The sequence below is a fragment of the Nerophis ophidion genome, linkage group LG29, assembly GCF_033978795.1.
Source record: "Nerophis ophidion isolate RoL-2023_Sa linkage group LG29, RoL_Noph_v1.0, whole genome shotgun sequence".
Taxonomy (NCBI): Eukaryota; Metazoa; Chordata; class Actinopteri; order Syngnathiformes; family Syngnathidae; genus Nerophis; species Nerophis ophidion.
Window position 1 is genome coordinate 12,937,868 of NC_084639.1, and position 21,755 is coordinate 12,959,622.

The 21,755-nt window shown below is 41.6% G+C and overlaps 1 long non-coding RNA gene across 1 annotated transcript in view; it reads left to right on the top strand.

The window, feature by feature from the left end:
* The window catches only part of LOC133545954 (uncharacterized), a 31,772-nt gene extending 16,876 nt beyond the window's left edge, over positions 1–14,896 (top strand). The window contains exons 3-4 of the long non-coding RNA XR_009804947.1: positions 13,077–13,249; positions 13,339–14,896. This is a non-coding gene — a long non-coding RNA (uncharacterized LOC133545954). The remainder of the gene's footprint in view (positions 1–13,076; positions 13,250–13,338) is intronic.
* The last annotated feature ends 6,859 nt before the right edge of the window (positions 14,897–21,755 follow it).

Genomic DNA, 21,755 nt, shown 5'->3' on the forward strand with positions numbered 1-21,755 from the left:
TCTATATTCGCTATATTAGCCTACTATCAAAATTACTTTAAAAGTATTATATAAGTCCTAAGTGTAAGTGTCTGTATTAGCTATAATAAAGACATATATATAGATATACATATAAATATACATATACACATATATATACACACATATATATATATATATATATATACATATACATACATACATACATACATATGTTATATATGTACACACATATATATATATATATATATATATATATGTACACACATACATACATACATACATATATACATACATATATATATATATATATATATATATATATATGTGTGTGTACATATATAAAAGTGGCACACGGGCCTTAATTTTCCCTGGTGTGATCGAAATCAATATGATTTGTCTGAGTGGCTGGACAGGACAGATAAACAACCCCCCTCCTATTTTTTTTTTAATTTTTAATCAATTAAGAATCTTAACAGATAAGAATCGTGATTCATCCGAAAATCTATATATTTTTTTGGACCCCCCCTAATTTGAGATCATGAATTTTTTCCCCCCCGATATTTGTATTTCTGACAAAGGAAAAATACGATCAACATAAACCTTTCTTTTCAACATTCCTTAATCATTCTATCTCCCCCTACTATCATAAACCAACTCAATAAAGTCCAGGTTGTATTTGCGTTGCTCTTCACTTTTACCGCTAGATGTTGCCAGATCCAAAGGCCTTCAGGGCGGCGCAGCACAAAACCTCAAAACAACACGACCCCACCATGACTCAACCATCACTCTTTCATCTTACATTTTTTCATTAACACAGACGAAGAAAATGTCGCGTAATCGAAGACTGTCGCTGACGGACACCGGCCTTGTTCCGATTCCCATACTTTGTGCGTCCTGTGCCCGGTTCCTGCGTTTTACAGAGCTTATCTCTCCTATTTATCCACTGTAGCTCTGCCTGGAAGCTGTAGACCAGGCAGGAATTCAGAGTTGTGACAAGGTTTATGTTGGCTCAGCCGCCTGAAACCGGAGCCCAGCACTGCGATGCAGTCCAATAAATCACGTAAAGAGTCGAACGGCGCGTAGAAACGCAAACAAATAGCTTTTTCGGAGAACACTGTTCCCAACGATGTGTGACATCTCGCCAAGAGATCGACATAACTACACATTAAAGGACGGACGCTTAGCCCGGATCTTAAGTACACTTATAGCACAGAAAGTATGTGAAGACTGCCTTGCTTGGCAGTCTCAAACATTTCAAGTACCAGACAATTGCTCGAGCATTTGGTTGGTTTTCGAGGTCTGACAACAGGGGTCACCAACCTTTTTGAAACCAAGAGCTACTTCTTGGGTACTGATTAATGCGAAGGGCTACCAGTTTGATACACACTTAAATAAATTGCCAGAAATAGCCAATTTGCTCAATTTACCTTTAATAAATAAATCTATATATATATAAAAATGGGTATTTCTGTCTGTCATTCCGTCGTACATTTTTTTTCCTTTTACAGAAGGTTTTTTGTAGAGGATTAATAATGAAAAAACACTTAATTGAAAGGTTTCAAAGAGGAGAAAACACGAAAAAAATGACAATTATTTTTGAAACATTCATCCATCTATTTTCTACCGCTTATTCCCTTTCGGGGTCGCTGGCGCCTATCTCAGTTACAATCAGTTTATCTTCAATTCCAACTCCTTAAAATTCAAATTAGACTGAAAAAAATTAAAAGAAAAAAAAGCTAATTCGAATCTTATTGAAAAAATAAAAAAAATAATTTATGGAACATCATTAATAATTTTTCCTGATTAAGATTCATTTTAGAATGTTGATGACATGTTTTAAATAGGTTAAAATGCAATCTGCACTTTGTTAGAATATATAACAAATTGGACCAAGCTATATTTCTAACAAAGACAAATCATTATTTCTTCTAGATTTTCCAGAACAAAAATTTTAAAAGAAATTCAAAAAACTTTGAAAAAAGATTTAAATTTGATTCTACAGATTTTCTAGATCCGCCAGAATAATTTTTTTGAATTTTAATCATAATAAGTTTGAAGAAATATTTCACAAATATTCTTTGTCAAAAAAACATAAGCTAAAATGAAGAATTAAATTAAAATGTATTTATTATTCTATACAATAAAAAAAAAAAATACTTGAACATTGATTTAAATTGTCAGGAAAGAAGAGGAAGGAATTTAAAAGGTAAAAAGGTATATGTGTTTAAAAATCCTAAAATCATTTTTAAGGTTGTATTTTTTCTCTAAAATTGTCTTTCTGAAACTTATAAGAAGCAAAGTAAAAAAATAAATGAATTTATTCAAACAAGTGAAGACCAAGTCTTTAAAATATTTTCTTAGATTTTCAAATTCTATTTGAGTTTTGTCTCTCTTAGAATTAAAAATGTCCAGCAAAGCGAGACCAGCTTGCTAGTAAATAAATAACATTTAAAAAATAGAGGCAGCTCACTGGTAAGTGCTGCTATTTGAGCTATTTTTAGAACAGGCCGCGTTGGTGACCTCTGTCTTACAACGAAGCCGCCGACGGTGCGCAGCTGGAAAGGGTTTTGATTGCTTATCGCAAGTGGCAAGACACAACAAAAGAGTCATAAAGTATTTGCTACACTCAGTTATAGTTGTGTCAGAGTTAATCATAAACAGCTGCATGCCAGAATATGCTTCAGGGCTGTCAAACATGTGGGCCTCGGGCAAGATCAGTTCATGGTTCAAGGTCTTTTTGATTGATTGAAACTTTTATTACAAACCCCGTTTCCATCACTGCGAGGTTTGTTCTCCCGGGATGCAATCGGACTATTCCGGACAAGACTTGCAGGTAGGAACACATATTTTTCTCTCAATTAAACCCACACATCACAAAGACCGGAACCAAACAAAAGAAAAGCGTGCCCTTCACACGAGAAGCTAACGAACAAAAAAAACTTAACGCAGGAAAAATAGAAGTTAAACACTTAACATGGACTATGGCATGGAACAAACAAGAGTTACTGTGGCATGAAACAACTAACACTTATGTGGACACGGCATGAATCGAACAACTAGCACAAACTTGTAATCGGACATAAAAAGGAGCAGCATGAACTATGGTATCGCATGAAACAAGCAATGATGCCGGCACCACTGACTGGCAAAGACAGGCTTAAATAATGGTCTCTTGATTAGAGCAGGTGCGTGTCCCGAACACCAGAGGCAGGTGAAACTAATAAGTCGCCATGGTAACGAAAACAAACAAGGGTGCACAACAACAGGAACTCATGGAGTCTAAAACTAACAGAACATAACAAAAACATGATCCGGACCACGGATCATGACAGAAACTGCTGCTCTAAATATTTCCACTGGGTGGTAATTCTGTGAGGCAAGCAAATTTACCAAGCAAGTGACTCCTCCCCCGCAACCCAGCGTAAAATAAAGAATTGGTTACCCCACTTAAAATGCTGCATGAGACACTGGACGTTGATCCAGTTGTGTGGAAGTTATTGTCTTCTGTGCAATTAAAGAAAGTGAAAAGTGGAAATAACAAATGAGGTAGTTGATAAATAATAGTGTTTTTATTTCTGCTTTATTTTGCGTTTTGTTCTATCCTAGATGGACTGTGACTTAAGGTTGAATTGCTTCGTAGATACACTGAGAGGAAGTTAATTGTGTTTCTTTGTGGTGTTTTTTGGAACTGCACCAATTTTGTTCCCCAGAATGTTCAACGAACTTGAATGATTCGTCAAGAGGATTATTTGTGACATGTGCATTTTCAGAAAGTGCATGTTTTATTCTGGGCCGAGGTAAAACAAAGAAAACAGACTGAAGTTGTCGTTGTTTTATGCCATGATTTTACCCGTCTGGCTCAGGTTGAAAAATATTTTCCTCCATGCGGTCCCTCCTAAGCTAAAATGAGTTTGACACCCCTTCCCTAGGGATTGGTGTAGATCGGTGGTGTCTCAACTACGGCCCCGTCATCAATTTATCCATCCATCCATCCATCTTTTTCCGCTTATCCGAGGTCGAGTCGCGGGGGCAGCAGCCTAAGCAGGGAAGCCCAAACTTCCCTCTCCCCAGCCACTTCGTCCAGCTCTTTCTGAGGGATCCCGAGGCATTCCCAGGCCAGCCGGGAGACATAGTCTTTCCAACGTGTCCTGGGTCTTCCCTGTGGCCTCCTACCGGTTGGACGTGCCTTAAACACCTCCCGAGGGAGGCGTTCGAGTGGCATCCTGACCAATGCCCGAACCACCTGATCTGGCTCCTTTCCATGTGGAGGAGCGGTCACTTTACTTTGAACTCCCCCCGGATGATAGAACTTCTCACCCTATCTCTAAGGGAGAGCCCCGCCACCTGGCTGAGATACCTCATTTCGGCCGCTGGTACCCGTGATCTTGTCCTTTTGGTCATAATCCAAAGCTCATGACCATAGGTGAGGATGGGAACGTAGATCGACTGGTAAATTGAGAGCTTTGCCTTTTGGCTCAGCTCCTTCTTCACCACAATGGATCGATACAGCGTCCTCATTACTGAAGGTGCCGCACTGATCCCCCTGTTGACCTCACAATCCACTCTTCCCCCACTCGTGAACAAGACACCGAGGTACTTGAACTCCTCCACTTAGGGCAAGATCACATCCCCAACCCGGAGATGGCACTCCACCCTTTTCCAGGCGAGAACCATGGACTCGGACTTAGAGGTGCTGATTCTCATCCCGGTCGCTTCACACTTGGCCGCGAACCGATCCAGTGGGAGCTGAAGATCTTGGCCGGATGAAGCCATCAGGACCACGTCATCTGCAAAAAGCAGAGACCTAATCCTGCAACCACCAAACCGGATCCCCTCAATGCCTTGACTGCGCCTAGAAATTCTGTCCATAAAAGTTATGAACAGAATCGGTGACAAAGGGCAGCCTTGGCGGAGTCCAACCCTCACTGAAAACGTGTCCGACTGACTGCCGGCGATGCGGACCAAGCTCTGACACTGATCATACAGGGAGCGGACCGCCACAATCAGACAGTCCGTTACTCCATACTCTCTGAGCACTCCCCACAGGACTTCCTGGGGTACACGGTCGAATGTCTTCTCCGAGTCCACAAAGCACATGTAGACTGGTTGGGCAAACTCCCATGCACCCTCAAGGACCCTGCCGAGAATATAGAGCTGGTCCACAGTTGCACGACCAGGACGAAAACCACACTGTTCCTCATACTATCCGGCGTGGCCTCCTCTCCAGTACAGTTGAATTACAAATAGGAGTGGGCTGATTGACACCAGGTGTGGCCGGGTGCTAATCAGCCGCAGCTGAGATGAAACAGCGCTCAGGGAGAAAGACAGGAAAGAGCGCTGACAGGAACTAAAAACAGGAAATACTAAACACACACAGAGAAAAAAATAAAACAAACAAACCGTCAGTGGCAAGCCTGACAGTCATGGTGCTAAAAAAACAAACAAACATGCAACATAAAAATGTAATTCAGATTTTTTTGAATTTTGATCATTTCCCAGTTAATATTCTATGCATCCATCCATCCATCCATTTTCTACTGCTTGTCCCTTTTGGGGTCGCGGGGGTGCTGCGACGACACAAATACCCAATTGAAACATGCTTTTTGACAATGTTTCTTCAATGTAAAGTTGTGACGTTGATTTGACCGTTAAAATTTGGTCATTTCCCCAACTAATATTCTACAACACAAATACAACATTGAAACATGCTTTCAGAGAAGAGAATGCCAGTAACGTGGTGGGATTGGAGCTAGACTCTCTGGCGGTGGTGTCAGAGGGGAGAAGTCTAGCAAAACTCCTGGCCATTATGGACAACACCTCCCACCCGCTACACTCGGACCTTGCGGAGAGAATGAGCACGTTCAATGGAAGGCTCAGACTCCCAAAATGTAACACGGAACGAGACAGGAGGTCCTTCATACCGACAGCCATTAGACTGTATAATATATATGTTCCTTGACTGCACTTAAATGTAGAATATATGTATATTATTCATATTTTATATATTATATATATATAATATATGTTCTGTATTATTTATTATTATTATTGTTTATTGTGAGCGAACTGTGGTGCTGGATTTCCCCCAGGGATCAATAAAGTACTTTCTATTCTATTTTTGACGATGTTTAATCAATATTGGGTTCCAACGTTGATTTGATATTGAAATTTGGTCATTTTCCCAACCAACTACGTGGATCCAACGCTGGACATCAACGTTGTCCCAAAGTACAAATACAGCTATTTTGCAACGTTGTTTCAAAGTCAGTTTTAAAGGACATGTATGAATAATCAACGTTGCATCAACGCCTCGTGCCTGCTGGGCGACCTTGTTCTATAGGGAGTTCCACAGTAGAGGGCACAGATGAATAATTCAGTTTTTTCTCTGGTCCAAAAGGTATTTGCAGTTGCCAAAACCTCCTTCCCATGGAAGGAGGTTTTGGCTCAAAATCTCACGATACATGGCCCCATTCATTCTTTCCTTAACACGGATCAATGGTCCTGTCCCCTTAGCATAAAAACAGCCCCAAAGCATGATGTTTCCACCCCCATGCTTCACAGTAGGTATGGTGTTCTTGGGATGCAACTCAGTATTCTTCTTCCTCCAAACACGACGAGTTGAGTTTATACCAAAATGGATACATGGATGATACAGCAGAGGATTGGGAGAATGTCATGTGGTCAGATGAAACCAAAATAGAACTTTTTGGTATAAACTCAACTCGTCATGTTTGGAGGAAGAAGAATACCGAGTTGCATCCCAAGAACACCATACCTACTGTGAAGCATAGGGGTTGAAACATCATGCTTTGGGGCTGTTTTTCTGCTAAGGGGACAGGACGATTGATCCGTGTTAAGGAAAGAATGAATGGGGCCATGTATCGTGAGATTTTGAGCCAAAACTTCTTTCCATCAGTGAGAGCTTTGAATGGTTGGCCAAATACTTATTTTCCACCATCATTTACAAATAAATTCTTTAAAATTCCTACAATGTGAATTCCTGGATTTCTTTTTTCACATTCCGTCTCTCACAGTTGAAGTGTACCGATGATGAAAATTACAGACCTCTGTCATCATTTTAAGTGGAAGAACTTGCACAATCTGTGGCTGACTAAATACTTTTCTACCCCACTGTGTATGTATGTATGTATATATATATATATATATATATATATACATATATATATATATATATATATATATATATATATGTCGAGGTTACTGCAGTTTATCTATTGTAAAGTGCTCATTGACGGGGTAGAGCGGAATATACGTTAGGTCAGGAAAAAAAACAGAGGCTATTTCATCCATACAAGCCTGTTTCGCGGATTCCCCTGCTTTTCAGGGTGTCAGGTTTAGACTTCCAAATACAAAAAAATATATAAATACGTTAATGGGTGCAACAAAAAGCACCTCCTTTAACACACCAGACATTTTGTACTTTTTTTTTTTTTTAAATAATATTTTCAGACAGCAACATGTGATTATCAGCTACAGTTTTGTCAGTCATTTACCGAAGTTAAAATTGAGCACTTTTACAGTTGGGTGTTATACGTCACTGTCGAGGCACAAATCAGTCAGTTGCTGTGAAATATGCACAGCTGTACAGAAAATATATGAGAAATGTGCTCTTGTGGAATGCTTCAGACCCACAAGATGGTTGCTGTTTCATAGCTGAGATGTTTTGGGGTTGAGGATGACTTTTATTTGATGAGGGAACATTTTTGCATCCTTACACAACCCACTTCATGCCCCGCTGTCTCGGTCACACCAGGCAGTTAATGCACAGTTGTACCTTGCGGGGTATATATCCCCCCCTCCTCCCCACCGCGACAACCAGTGAGACAAATGAGCTGACGGAGACAAAACTAGTGGAACCAACCCCGGCATGGAAAGTTAACTAACAATCGAGGGGTGATATAATCCAGCTGTAATAAACAATTCGACACAAAGGCGCAGGGCTGGAACCAGTTATGAGGTCAGATCATTGAAATGCATTCATTCAGAGGAAACAGGTGGTCTCAGGCCACGTCTGCATCCACACTCATTTGTATGCGCCGCCAAGCACTATCAGGAAGTTATTCACATTTTAACCTCCTCCTTCTGTTACTGTTTGCTGCCTGACACCTCCTTTAACTTTGCTTTTGCTATCCAAGCTGCCTCTGTTTTTTTATTTCCCCCGTCTCGCATTGTTCCACATATCCTCCCAACCGTCTAAGTAGGAGTTCTAAAAACAAGGACGCTTGGAGTTGTGGGCTCCAAACATAAAAGTCCAGTCCATAAAATACAACAATATCAGTTTGCGTGTTGAAACTGTCCCCATTGGCATCACATCCCGACATTTGTGAGCAACCAATAAAATGTTCATAGTAAGAGAGAACTCAGTATGCGGGCTTCGAAATGTGCTTCCACTGCTGCAAACTCAATTGTGTTTTGATTTGTGGGCTCCATTTGAGACCTCCGGGCAGAGGAGGGATGGTTGCAACAAAGATGGATCCCAAAGCAACAACTGTCATGTGAAAACTAATGCTATTGTAGGTCACCCGCAACTATAAGAAGGTGTTAGGTTTGTTCAGGGCTGTCATGTGTATATTATGTATATATATATATATATATATATATATATATATACACACACATATATATATATATATATATACATATACATATACACATACATATATATATATACAGTGGGGTAAAAAAGTATTTAGTCAGCCACCAATTGTGCAAGTTTTCCCACTTAAAATGATGACAGAGGTCTGTAATTTTCATCATAGGTACACTTCAACTGTGAGAGACAGAATGTGAAAAAAAATCCAGAAATTCACATTGAAGGAATTTTAAAGAATTTGTTTGTAAATTATGGTGGAAAATAAGTATTTGCTCAACCATTCAAAGCTCTCACTGATGGAAGGAGGTTTTGGCTCAAAATCTCACGATACATGGCCCCATTCATTATTTCCTTAACACGGATCAATCGTCCTGTCCCCTTAGCAGAAAAACAGCCCCAAAGCATGATGTTTCCACCCCCATGCTTCACAGTAGGTGTGGTGTTCTTGGGATGCAACTCAGTATTCTTCTTCCTCCAAACACGACGAGTTGAGTTTATACCAACATGGATACATGGATGATACAGCAGAGGATTGGGAGAATGTCATGTGGTCAGATGAAACCAAAATAGAACTTTTTGGTATAAACTCAACTCGTCGTGTTTGGAGGAAGAAGAATACTGAGTTGCATCCCAAGAACACCATACCTACTGTGAAGCATAGGGGTTGAAACATCATGCTTTGGGGCTGTTTTTCTGCTAAGGGGACAGGACGATTGATCCGTGTTAAGGAAAGAATGAATGGGGCCATGTATCGTGAGATTTTGAGCCAAAACTTCTTTCCATCAGTGAGAGCTTTGAATGGTTGGCCAAATACTTATTTTCCACCATCATTTACAAATAAATTCTTTAAAATTCCTACAATGTGAATTCCTGGATTTTTTTTTTCACATTCCGTCTCTCACAGTTGAAGTGTACCGATGATGAAAATTACAGACCTCTGTCATCATTTTAAGTGGAAGAACTTGCACAATCTGTGGCTGACTAAATACTTTTTTGCCCCACTGTATGTATGTATGTATATATATATATATATATATATATATATATATATATATATATATATATATATGTCGAGGTTACTGCAGTTTATCTATTGTAAAGTGCTCATTGACGGGGTAGAGCGGAATATACGTTAGGTCAGGAAAAAAAACACAGAGGCTATTTCATCCATACAAGCCTGTTTAGCGGATTCCCCTGCTTTTCAGGGTGTCAGGTTTAGTTTGTGACGAACCCGAAGATGCAGAGAAGGCGGCAGGCATTGTGCAGGTAAACGTGATTTATTTTAACAGTAAAACAAGAAGAAACAAAAGGGTACAAACAAAAGGCGCGCACTAGGTGGAGAACAAACTTTGCTATGAACAAAAACTAGCACAAAGACGAACTGTGGACTACAAAACAAAAACACTTACTGTGACACGAAGGAATTATGACATGAGCAGAGTGAACAGAAGTAGACACAGCAAGTATTAATGACATTGACAGGTAGTGGTGACAATAATCCAGCCCTGACTGGAGGGGAAGGCAGCTTTAAATAGTACCTGGCTGATTGACACCAGGTGTGGCCAGGTGCCAGTCAGCCACAGCTGGGGAGACAAACAGGAATCGGACAAAATAAGAGCGCTGACAGGAAACAAAGACAAACGCAGAGGAAAAACGTAAACATGGCCAAACTGTCAGGGACAAGCCTGACACAGGGGATTTGATAAATTATTTTATATTTAAATTAATTAATAAAATCCATAGGGGTAAAAAATGCTGGCTTCTGCTGGAGAGACCTGTGTGTGCTAGCTTGAGCGCCCCCACTTCTCCCAGTGTGGCGAGTCAGAGTACTCTTGAGGCATTGAACTGCACGTTGACAATGTATCGCCCCCTACCTTGAGGCAGAGGTACTTGCTGCCTAAACACCTGCCTTTTCCACGTGGCAACAAGCATGCGCCCCCCCGCAAGCACGCCCAATACACACTGTGTGTAGCCGTGGAGGCACCGCCTGTGTCTGCCTCACTTCTCATCTGCTGCATTGTTTTGATCAGGAAACATGGAATTTCCGCGATTTTGACCATGAAAATTATCAAAATATACAGAAACCACACCAAAATCACATAGAAAGCATAAACCAGAGGATAAATATTAAAACTTATATTACTTTGTTTTGTAACATCTCATGGTTAAAGGGGAACATTATCACCAGACCTATGTAAGCGTCAATATATACCTTGATTCTGCAGAAAAAAGACCATATGTTTTTTTAACCGATTTCCGAACTCTAAAAGGGTGAATTTGGCGATTGAAATGCCTTTCAATTGTTCGCCTGTCGGAGCAATGACCTTTCACCCGTGACGTCACAACGGGAAGCAATCCGTCATTTTCTCAAACACATTACACACACCAAGTCAAATCAGCTCTGTTATTTTCCGTTTTTTCGACTGTTTTCCGTACCTTGGAGACATCGTGCCTCGTCGGTGTGTTGTCGGAGGGTGTAACAACACGAACAGGGACGGATTCAAGTTGACTTACGTGGAGTGTGCTAATCAGACATATCAATGGTCACGGCATGCTAATCGATGCTAACATGCTATTTAGGCTAGCTGTATGTACATATTGCATCATTATGCCTCATTTGTAGCTATATTTGCATCCAGCCTTTCCCTCCACCCACATTTAATGCCAAACAAACACACACCAATCGACGGATTCAAGTTGCACCAGTGGTCAAAAGATGCGAAAGTCCCTCATTTGTTCTGCACATTTTACCGACGACAGCCATGCTACGACAGAGATATGTGGATATCCTGCGACACTCAAAGCAGATACATTTCCAACGATAAAGTCAACAAAATCACAAAGGTGAGTTTTGTTGATGTTATTGACTTATGTGCTAATCGGACATATTTGGTCACGGCATGACTGCAAGCTAATCGATGCTATCATGCTATTTAGGCTAGCTGTATGTACATATTGCATCATTATGCCTCATTTAAATAGCCTTTAAATAGACTCCCTTTTTAGACCAGTTGATCTGCCATTTCTTTTCTTTTTCTCCTATGTCCCACTCTCCCTTGTGAGGGGGTCCGGTCCGATACGGTGGCCACTGATGACATACTGGCTGTCCAGAGTCGGGACCCAGGATGGACCGCTCGTCCAGAGTCGGGACCCAGGATGGACCGCTTGCCTGTGTATCGGCTGGGACATCTCTGCGCTGCTGATCTGACTCCGCTTGGGATGGTTTCCTGCTGGCTCCACTGTGGATAGGACTCTCGCTGCTGTGTTGGATCCGCTTTGAACTGGACTCTCGCGGCTGTGTTGGATCCACTATGGATTGAACTTTCACAGTATCGTGTTAGACCCGCTCGACATCCATTGCTTTCGTCCTCTCCAAGGTTCTCATAGTCATCATTGTCACCGACGTCCCACTGGGTGTGAGTTTTCCTTGCCCTTATGTGGGCCTACAGAGGATGTCGTAGTGGTTTATGTTGTGGTTTGTGAAGCCCTTTGAGACACTAGTGATTTAGGGCTATATAAGTAAACATTGATTGATTTGTAGCTATATTTGCATCCAGTCTTTCCCTCCACCCACATTTAATGCCAAACAAACACTTACCAATCGACAGATTCAAGTTGCACCAGTGGTCAAAAGATGCAACCGTTGATTAGAAGGTGATCGCCGAATTTGTCCTCGTTGCCGCTTTCTGTTGGGATATGGCTCAATAGCTTCAGTTTCTTCTTCAATTTCGTTTTCGGTACCTGCCTCCACACTCCAATTATCCGTTTCAATACATGCGTAATCTGTTGAATGACTTACGGTGCTGAAATCCGAGTCTGAATCAGAGCTACTATGCTATACCTTTCTGTGCTATCCGCCATAATTGTTTTTGTTGGCTTCACGCAGTGACGTCACAGGACAATAGACGGGTGGCTATAAGGACGGTTAAAATCAGGCACTTTAAAGCCGTTTTTCGGGATATTGCGTGATGGGTAAAATTTTGAGAAAAACTTCGAAAAATAAAATCAGCCACTGGGAACTGACTTTTATTGGTTTTAATCCTTCAGAAATTGTGATAATGTTCCCCTTTAAGCCATTTTTACCATGAATTGATTAACGTGGACCCCGACTTAAACAAGTTGAAAAACTTATTCGGGTGTTACCATTTAGTGGTCAATTGTACGGAATATGTACTGAACTGTGCAATCTACTAATAAAAGTATCAATCAATCAATCAAAGCCAAAGCAGTTTGGAACACGTTTTTTTAATGTCTTTTTGAGGCGGTTGGAATGAAAAAAAAAAATCAGTTTGTTGCAAAATATATTAAGATAGTGTAACTGCTGATGCTATAAAATAGGTGAAATTTTCCTAATATATCCTCCCCAAAAAAGGTTGTAACAAAAAAGCTCACCTCGGCCCCACCCGTCCCTCAACATTATCTGGAATGTCCATCTTAACTCCGAGCCACATTTTACACTCATAACACTTCTCTTTCCCAGTTTCTCCTCTGATCCATGTTTGGAATGCAACCCTGGACATTCTGTAGCAGATGCTATCGCGCGGCCGCCCTCCCAAAGGCTCGCATAACAAACCTGCGCCGCCGCCGTCCAAGAATCACAAAAACCCAAGTCCAACGCCGACGACGGACTGAGTGTTTGCCGGGTTTTATCACGTGAGGAAGATGCATTTGAACTTTTCCAACTCGAGAGAAAATGTGTGCTAAGAGGTTTCTTTTCTTCTCATATTGTCGACATGGAGCAGTTCTAACCAGGGCCATATGACGCCACGTGAGGGGGTACGTCTCCACCGCATGCTGGCGTCATCTGAAGGAGGGCTGCTGAACTCAACTATGCAGAATGTGAAATCAAACACCCTCATCTTATCTCCCCCCGGTAAACCCCCGGTCCTCGTCTGTTTGATGTGAAAGGAAAGCGTCATGAACCTTGCCCCTGAACGCACCGTCACATACTGTAGGTGATCTGCTCCCAAATTGAAAAGATATATGAGAAGATAATGCCATTGGTGAGTTATCAGCAGTTCAACCTTCAGGTACATGTTAGTTTATTTCCAACATCACATCATTACAGCATGTGTAGGCTGACCATATTCTGACCAAATCCCAAAAAGAGGACAGAGGACACATATATGCGTGCCAAGGCCGGGACTCGGTGAAAATTTGCCAATGATACTCGAACTTGCTTTATAAATAATATCCCATCCATCCATTTTCTACCGCTTATTCCCTTGTGGGGTCGCGGGGGGCGCTGGCACCTATCTCAGCTACAATCGGGCGGAAGGCGGGGTACACCCTGGACAAGTCGCCACCTCATCGCAGGGCCACCACAGATAGACAACATTCACACTCACATTCACACACTAGGGCCAATTTAGTGTTGCCAATCAACCTATCCCCAGGTGCATGTCTTTGGAAGTGGGAGGAAGCCGGAGTACCCGGAGGGAACCCACGCATCCACGGGGAGAACATGCAAACTCCACACAGAAAGATCCCGAGCCTGGATTTGAACCCAGGACTGCAGGACCTTCATATTGTGAGGCAGACGCACTAACCCCTCTGCCACCGTGAAGCCTATAAATAACATATTCATTTAAATAAAGCATTTTTTCTCCTATGTCGACAGCAGTGTTGGCGCTAGGAACGTTTAAAAATGGGGTCCCAGGGACCCCATCAAGTCATAAAAATGGGGTCCCTTAGTACATTTTTAGGGTACCACTTTTTTGTAAGCGTTTTGAAAAAAAAAATGATATGCATTATCCTGTTATATCTAACATTCCATGTGTTTTGGAAAAAGGTTGTCATAAACGTGTCACGCCTGTAAATCTGGTTTTATGTTTGATCATGTTTTGTTTTCTGGACTCTTGTTCCGTTTTTTCACTTCCTGGTTTGTTTTTGTTACCATGACAACTCATTGATTTTCACCTTGCCCTCCTAGTCATGCCCCTGCCCTCAGTCCCGCACCTGTTCCTAATTATCACAGCCACTACTTAAATCATTTTCTTTCTGTCCATCAGTCTGGGATTTTTGCAATCTGCTTCATGCTTTCATTTCCATCACAGACCTCCACGCCTTGCCACGCTGCTAAACATTTGGACCACGCCACTTAAGATCCATGTATTCTTTCGCCCAAGTGCTGTTTTTTGGTTCATTGAGTATCTTTGTTAGCATCTTTGTTTATTTATAGATAGCCATGCCATTGTGCTGTTTTTGTTACGTTTTAGCATAGATTATTATCTGCCATCGGGCGTGCTTTTTGTTTTGCCTTTTGTATTTTAGTAACAAATAAAAATATACTTACATTCATGCCTGACTCGTCCCACATCATCCTTGCATCGAGGAAGCACAAACACCCACAGTTACGGATGGACAACACGTTACTTCATCCATTGAAAAAATAATAAAAAAAAGAAAACATTTGTATGCATATGTAAATGTATTCAGTTATAAACATTCATTCACTTTCTTCTTTTCTTCATGGATCTGAACTTTACCGCTGCTGGTATTTTTTTTTTCTATGTTTTTATTTAATAAGTTGTAGGTGTATTTATTTCAGTATAAAAGTGTAAAAAGTGTTTTGCTTGTGTCATGAAATGATGATAATGGTGTGCCAGGGCATACATACATTTTAGATTTAACACTAAAACCTCTGGAGTCTACACCAACTTCTTATCTAACCCTCATTTCAAATTGTTTTAGTTTTTTTTATGTTGTTTGTTTTTCCGCCCTTTTTTTTTGTCAAACAAAACTATGTTTTTAATGGCAAACGCACAAAATATGCAAACTCTTCCACCAAAAATATTTTTCAAAGTGGAATATTTGATGTGATGTAATGGGAACCTTAGATAGGGCAATAATTCATAATAACATTGATTTTGATTCAATATTATGTTTTGAGCAATGATATCAGTCAACATTGCAACTTTTTCTAATTTACATTCTACCTTTAAGCTTTTTTTTTTTCACTTTTGTTATGTTTTTGTTTATTTTAATAGTATTTTTAGAATGTGCCATGGGCCTTTAAAACATTAGCTGCGGGCCGCAAATGGCCTCCGGGGCACGCTTTTGACACCCCTAATTCTGATAAATCTATCATAAAAAGCGGAGCCTGGGGCGTTTATCATAAATCTCTTGCGCTCTCTGTCCCTCCCTCACGAATGCTGCTGCGTGCGCACACACCTTCACAATTTGTTCTGTTTTTAACCCCTTCTTAAACCTTCGTACATCGGAAATACCGTATACACAACCCTAACTCAAAATACCGGACCTTCTGAGGCATTTACAAAATTCCGCCCGGACAGCCCCCGCAAAAGAGGACATGTCCGGGTAAAAGAGGACGTATGGTCAGTCTAAGCATGTGCGAAAAGGAGTAGGAAGAAGCAGAGCTTTTTTAAAATCTCATATAGTACCACTTTTTCTATTGTAGCAACACATTTGTTACTACACCACAAATAATAAATACAAACCCCAAAAACCAGTGAAGTTGGCACGTTGTGTAAATGGTAAATAAAAACAGAATATAATGATTTGCTAATCCTTTTCAACCTATATTCAATTAAATAGACTGCAAAGACAAGATATTTAACGTTCAAACAGGAATTTGATGCAAAAAAGCTGGCACAAGTGGCAAAAAAGACTGAGATAGTTGAGGGATGCTCATCAACCACTTATTTGGAACATCCCACCGGTGAACAGGCTAATTGGGAAAAAGTGGGTGCCATGATTGGGTATAAAAGCAGCTTCCATGAAATGCTCGGTCAGTCACAAACCAGGATGGTGCGAGGGTCACCACTTTGTCAACAAATGCGTGAGCAAATTGTCCAACAGTTTAAGAACAACATTTCTCAATCAGCTGTTGCAAGGAATTTAGGGATTTCATCAAGAGGTTCAGAGAATCTGGAGAAATCACTGCACGTAAGCGATGATATTACGGACCTTGGTTCCCTCAGGTAGTACTGCATCAAAAAGCGACAATCGGTGTGTAAAGGATATCACCACATGGGCTCAGGAACACTTTAGAAAACCACTGTCAGTAACTACAGTTGGTGGCTACATCTGTAAATGCAAGTTAAAACTCTACTATGCAAAGGGAAATCCATTTATCAACAACACCCAGAAATGCTGCCGGTTTCGCTGGGCCCGAGCTCATCTAAGATGGACTGTTGACCCTCGCTCCATCCTTGTTTGTGAATGACTGAGCATTTCATGGAAGCTGCTTTTATACTCAATCATGGCACCCACCTGTTCCCCAATAAGTGTCAGGCTTGTCCCTGACAGTGTGGCCATGTTTGAGTTATTCCTGTCAGCGCTCTTATTTTGTCTGTTTCCTGTCTTTCTCCCTGAGCACTGTTTCCCCTCAGCTGCGGCTGATTGGCACCTGGCCACACCTGGTGTCAATCAGCCCGCTCCTATTTTTACCTGTTTTGTCCTCCAGTCAGCGCTGGATTATTGTCGGTTCTACCGGTAGTTTGTCACCACTACCTGTCAATGTCATTAATACTTTGTTGTAGCTGTGTCTACTTTTGTTCACTCCGCTCATGCCATAGTTCCTTCTTGTCACAGTAAGGGTTTTGTTCACGGCCTAGTTTGTTATCCGCCGTGCGCACCTTTTGTTAGTACCCTTTTGTTTGTTCTTGTTTTAGTATTTAAATTAAATCATGTTTTCTTAATCAATGCCTGCCACCGTCTCTGTATCTTGGGGTTCGTCAACAACTCACTCTGACAATTAGCCTGTTCACCTGTGTGGGGTTCCAAATAAGTGTTTGATGAACATTCCTCAACTTTCTCAGTCTTTTTTGCCACGTGTGCCAGCTTTGAAACATGTTGCAGGCATCAAGTTCCAAATGAGCTAATATTTGCAAAAAATAACAGTTTTCCAGTTGTCTTTGCAGTCTATTCAATTGAATATAAGTTGAAAAGGATTTGCAAATCATTGTATTTTGTTTTTATTTAGCATTTACACAACGTGCCAACTTCACTGCTTTTGGGGTTTGTATTTTTTAATATAAGCAGGAATCGTGCGAGCAGATTTTTCAGACAACGTTGGGAAGTTATCACCAGTTTTTTAATGCTCATGGTGCAAAAGTCAACCAGAAACCCAGAGGCCAAACAAAGTTATCTGGAATAAACTAAGTCCAAAACAATGAATCCCTAGCAATCAATACGTCTCTAATACAGTTTGTGTTCCAAACGCACTGATGCCCTAGTAATAAATATCTCACTGATACACAACGTTCCATCCATCAAACAACTCAACATTTCAACAAAAACATGATACAAAAGTCAAACAATAATCCAGAAGTATTGACATATTTTTAGTATTTTTTGTATTTTGATATCAGTTGGATGGGCTTCACGGTGGAAGAGGGGTTAGTGCGTCTGCCTCACAATACGAAGGTCCTGCAGTCCTGGGTTCAAATCCAGGCTCGGGATCTTTCTGTGTGGAGTTTGCATGTTCTCCCCGTGAATGCGTGGGTTCCCTCCGGGTACTCCGGCTTCCTCCCACTTCCAAAGACATGCACCTGGGGATAGGTTGATTGGCAACACTTAACGGTCCCTAGTGTGTGAATGTGAGTGTGAATGTTGTCTGTCTATCTGTGTTGGCCCTGCGATGAGGTGGCGACTTGTCCAGGGTGTACCCCACCTTCCGCCCGATTGTAGCTGAGATAGGCGCCAGCGCCCCCCGCGACCCCGAAAGGGAATAAGCGGTAGAAAATGGATGGATGGATATCAGTTGGTTGGTTTTTGTCAGTTTATACCCATAAAAATTAGTTATAGAATAATTACAATGCATAATTACAATATCATCCATCCATCCCTCCATTTTCTACCGCTTATTCCCTTTGGGGTCACAAGGAAAGCTGGTGCCTATCTCAGCTACAATCGGGCGGAAGGCAGGGTACACCCAGGACAAGTCGCCACCGTATCGCAGGGCCAACGCATAACATCACATATTTCCGAAAAGGAGTAGGAGGAAGCACTGTTGTTCGTCCTCAATTTGTGATTAAATGAACAAATGAGTAAAAAAATACATGAATATACAACAAGTAAGTACATAAGCAAACAACAACTCAAGCTTTCATTTTTCAATAGTTAAGTCATTTATGTCATGGCGTGGACTGTGGTGTGGTTTGTTTTCCCGTGGTGCAATTAATTTGACTATAAACAGGAACAAACAAAAGGCGCGCTCAGCGGAGGTTCAACACTTGGCTATGAAAACAAAAACTTGCACTAAGGCAAAACTATGGACATAAAACAAAACTTGCACTATGGCATGAATAACGCAAAAACTTACTTGGAACGAGAAAGGAACATGGATCATTGGCATGGATAACAAGGATGCGTCGAGGGTGAGTAGAAGGTGATGTCGCCAGGCCGACTGCCTGGCAACTACAAGCTTAAATAGGTGCAATGATAATAATAATAATAACGGATTAGCTTTATATCGCGCTTTTCTATTTATATATACTCAAAGCGCTCACAGAGAAGTGGGAACCCATCATTCATTCACACCTGGTGGTGGTAAGCTACATCTGTAGCCACAGCTGCCCTTGGGTAGACTGACGGAAGCGTGGCTGGCAGTTTGCGCCTACGGCCCCTTCGACCACCACCAATCATTCATTCATCATTCATTCACCAGTGTGAGCGGCACCGGGGGCAAAGGGTGAAGTGTCCTGCCCAAGGACACAACGGCAGCGACTTTGATGTCAATATGTGGGAAGCGAACCTGCAACCCTCAGGCACGGCCGCTCTACCCACTAAACCATGCCGCCCCATGACAGGTGCGTGAGTCCAGACAAATCAGGTGCGTGAGTCGTGATTGATTGATTGATTGATTGATACTTTTATTAGTAGATTGCACAGTACAGTACATATTCCGTACAATTGACCACTAAATGGTAACACCCGAATAAGTTTTTCAACTTGTTTAAGTCGGGGTCCACGTGAACACATAACAGGTGACAACTGATGGGTTGGCATGGTGACAAAACAAACAAGAGTGCACAATGAGTCTGTGGAGAGGTGGAACCGACGGGCCGATGGTGGGGCAGGGCACTCTAGAGCCCTGCCCTGCCCAAGATGGCGGCAAGGAGGCGGAGAATGCGGCTGAGCGGCGAGGCGGGGCGTGCCGGGAGCGACGCCGCCGCAATCTAATTCTGGTACGTGAATCGCGCACCGGCACACAATTGACTTATCTCCTCACACTGTATAAAAGGGGAGAAGGAGGAGAGATCGAGGCAGAAGGAGTAGGAGAACCCGCAGCAGAACCTGACCACCGAGAGCGAAACACAGTGAGCCGAAGACAGCGACGACGCGGCCGGCTGAAAGCGAGCACGGAGCAAGCAGGAGAGAGGAGCTGAAAAGCGACCCGACCGCAGACAAGCTTGTGTTATTGAAAGAATAAACAAGAGTCAAACTTGCTCGATGAGAGATGTCCTTCCTTGATGGTCCATGGAACCTGCACGACGACGGCAAGAGTCCGTCACAGAGTCCAAAACAAAACACAACGTGACCACAAAACATGACAATTTATGGTTCACATTATGAGACGGAAAAGATGATCTCAATTCAAGATAACAGTTACGATGTATATGGGATATATGTCCGATATCAACAAAAAAGTATCGCATTATATCGGCTTACATATAAAATCTCCATTTGGTACTGCAACATGTTGACTTTTCCAAAGCCAGTTAACGTCTAAATGTCCTTCAATGGTCCTTTTTTCGTATTTTAGTGAGTTCATTTGCTAAGGTAAACATGGTAGGCTGCCAGGAGCGAGCAGCTACACCGCAGCTGAGCGCACAATAGCGTACAAAGTACGTGTCCTTAATCACAATCTAAAGGAGTGTTTCTTCACCCTAAAAGGCTGCAAAAACAAAAAAACAAAAAAAATTCAGCTGTAGTCCATACTCAGTTGCAATACACTTTTCCCCCCACGTGTGGCAGTAATGATGATATCAAACCAACAGAAGAAGCCTGGAGGTTTCTTCAGCGCAAAAAATATGACTCAAGTGGTGAAGCTGTATTTTTATTTGTACTTTCATCTTGTTGACAGATTAAGAAAAATATAGTGCACCTGAGATAGGCTCCAGCACCCCCCGCAACCCTGAAAGGGACAAGCAATAGAAAATGGATGAATATTATTATTTTTGTATTTATTTATTATTAAGATAGAATGTGTCTATTTTGGCATTGCACAATGGTACGTAAATGTAATTTGTCAGTTTTTTTTAACTCCTTCCATATTTAATTAGTATTTAAACTGTAAGTAAATGACAGTATGTACAACTGTAATTTTGCCTGTCATTCCTGTGAGAATCCTGCATGCGACTGAAGCATTAAGGAGTGGAACTATCCAGGACTAACTGAAGTTACCTCAATTATCCATCCATCTATCCATTTTCTACCGCTTATTCCCTTCGGGGTCGCGGGGGGTGCTGGAGCCTATCTCAGCTACAATCGGGCGGAAGGCGTCTTACACCTTGGAAAAGTCGCCACCTCATCGCAGGTGCTCAAACATGAGAAAATAATACTGTCACTCATGCTTGGAGCAACTGTAGATGTAATTATTAAATACGATTAAAATCAAGAGTAAGATTACTAATTCAGCATTAATATTTGAGTGGGCCCCGGGGCACTTCTGCGGGGGAAAAGTTGGGCCCCGTGGCCAAAAAAGGTTAATTTCCCCTGGTCTAAACCCTGGCATGTGTCAATATAAACAAATAATTATAGTTGCTTATTCCTAACAGATGCAAAATCTTCAATGCAGAAACGTATCCAGTAACAAACGTGTCCGCATCATTCAGCTTACTGTGTCATGAGCTAAATTTAATTCAGCCAATACTCAAGGATCCAATATCTGAAGTGAAAAAGTTCGGGAGACCACTATTGGGGATTGTTTGACTTTTAAATGGTGCCGGTGTTAAAAACTCCCGACATTTTTTTGGGGGGTATGGTTTCCACAAAAGAGCATCATGTCTCACCCGAAAATGTCGAACCATCAGAGCAGTTCCATTCTGATCCAGTTAACGATACATCACTTCTTTTATAGGTTAGGGTCCCAGTTGGAGGACCCCACTGATGGGGCCCCTGGCTCCCTTTTGACAGTCCCTTCAGCAGACATGATGAGTTAACTCCTCCCTCGGCGCTTAAGTTAAAAAAA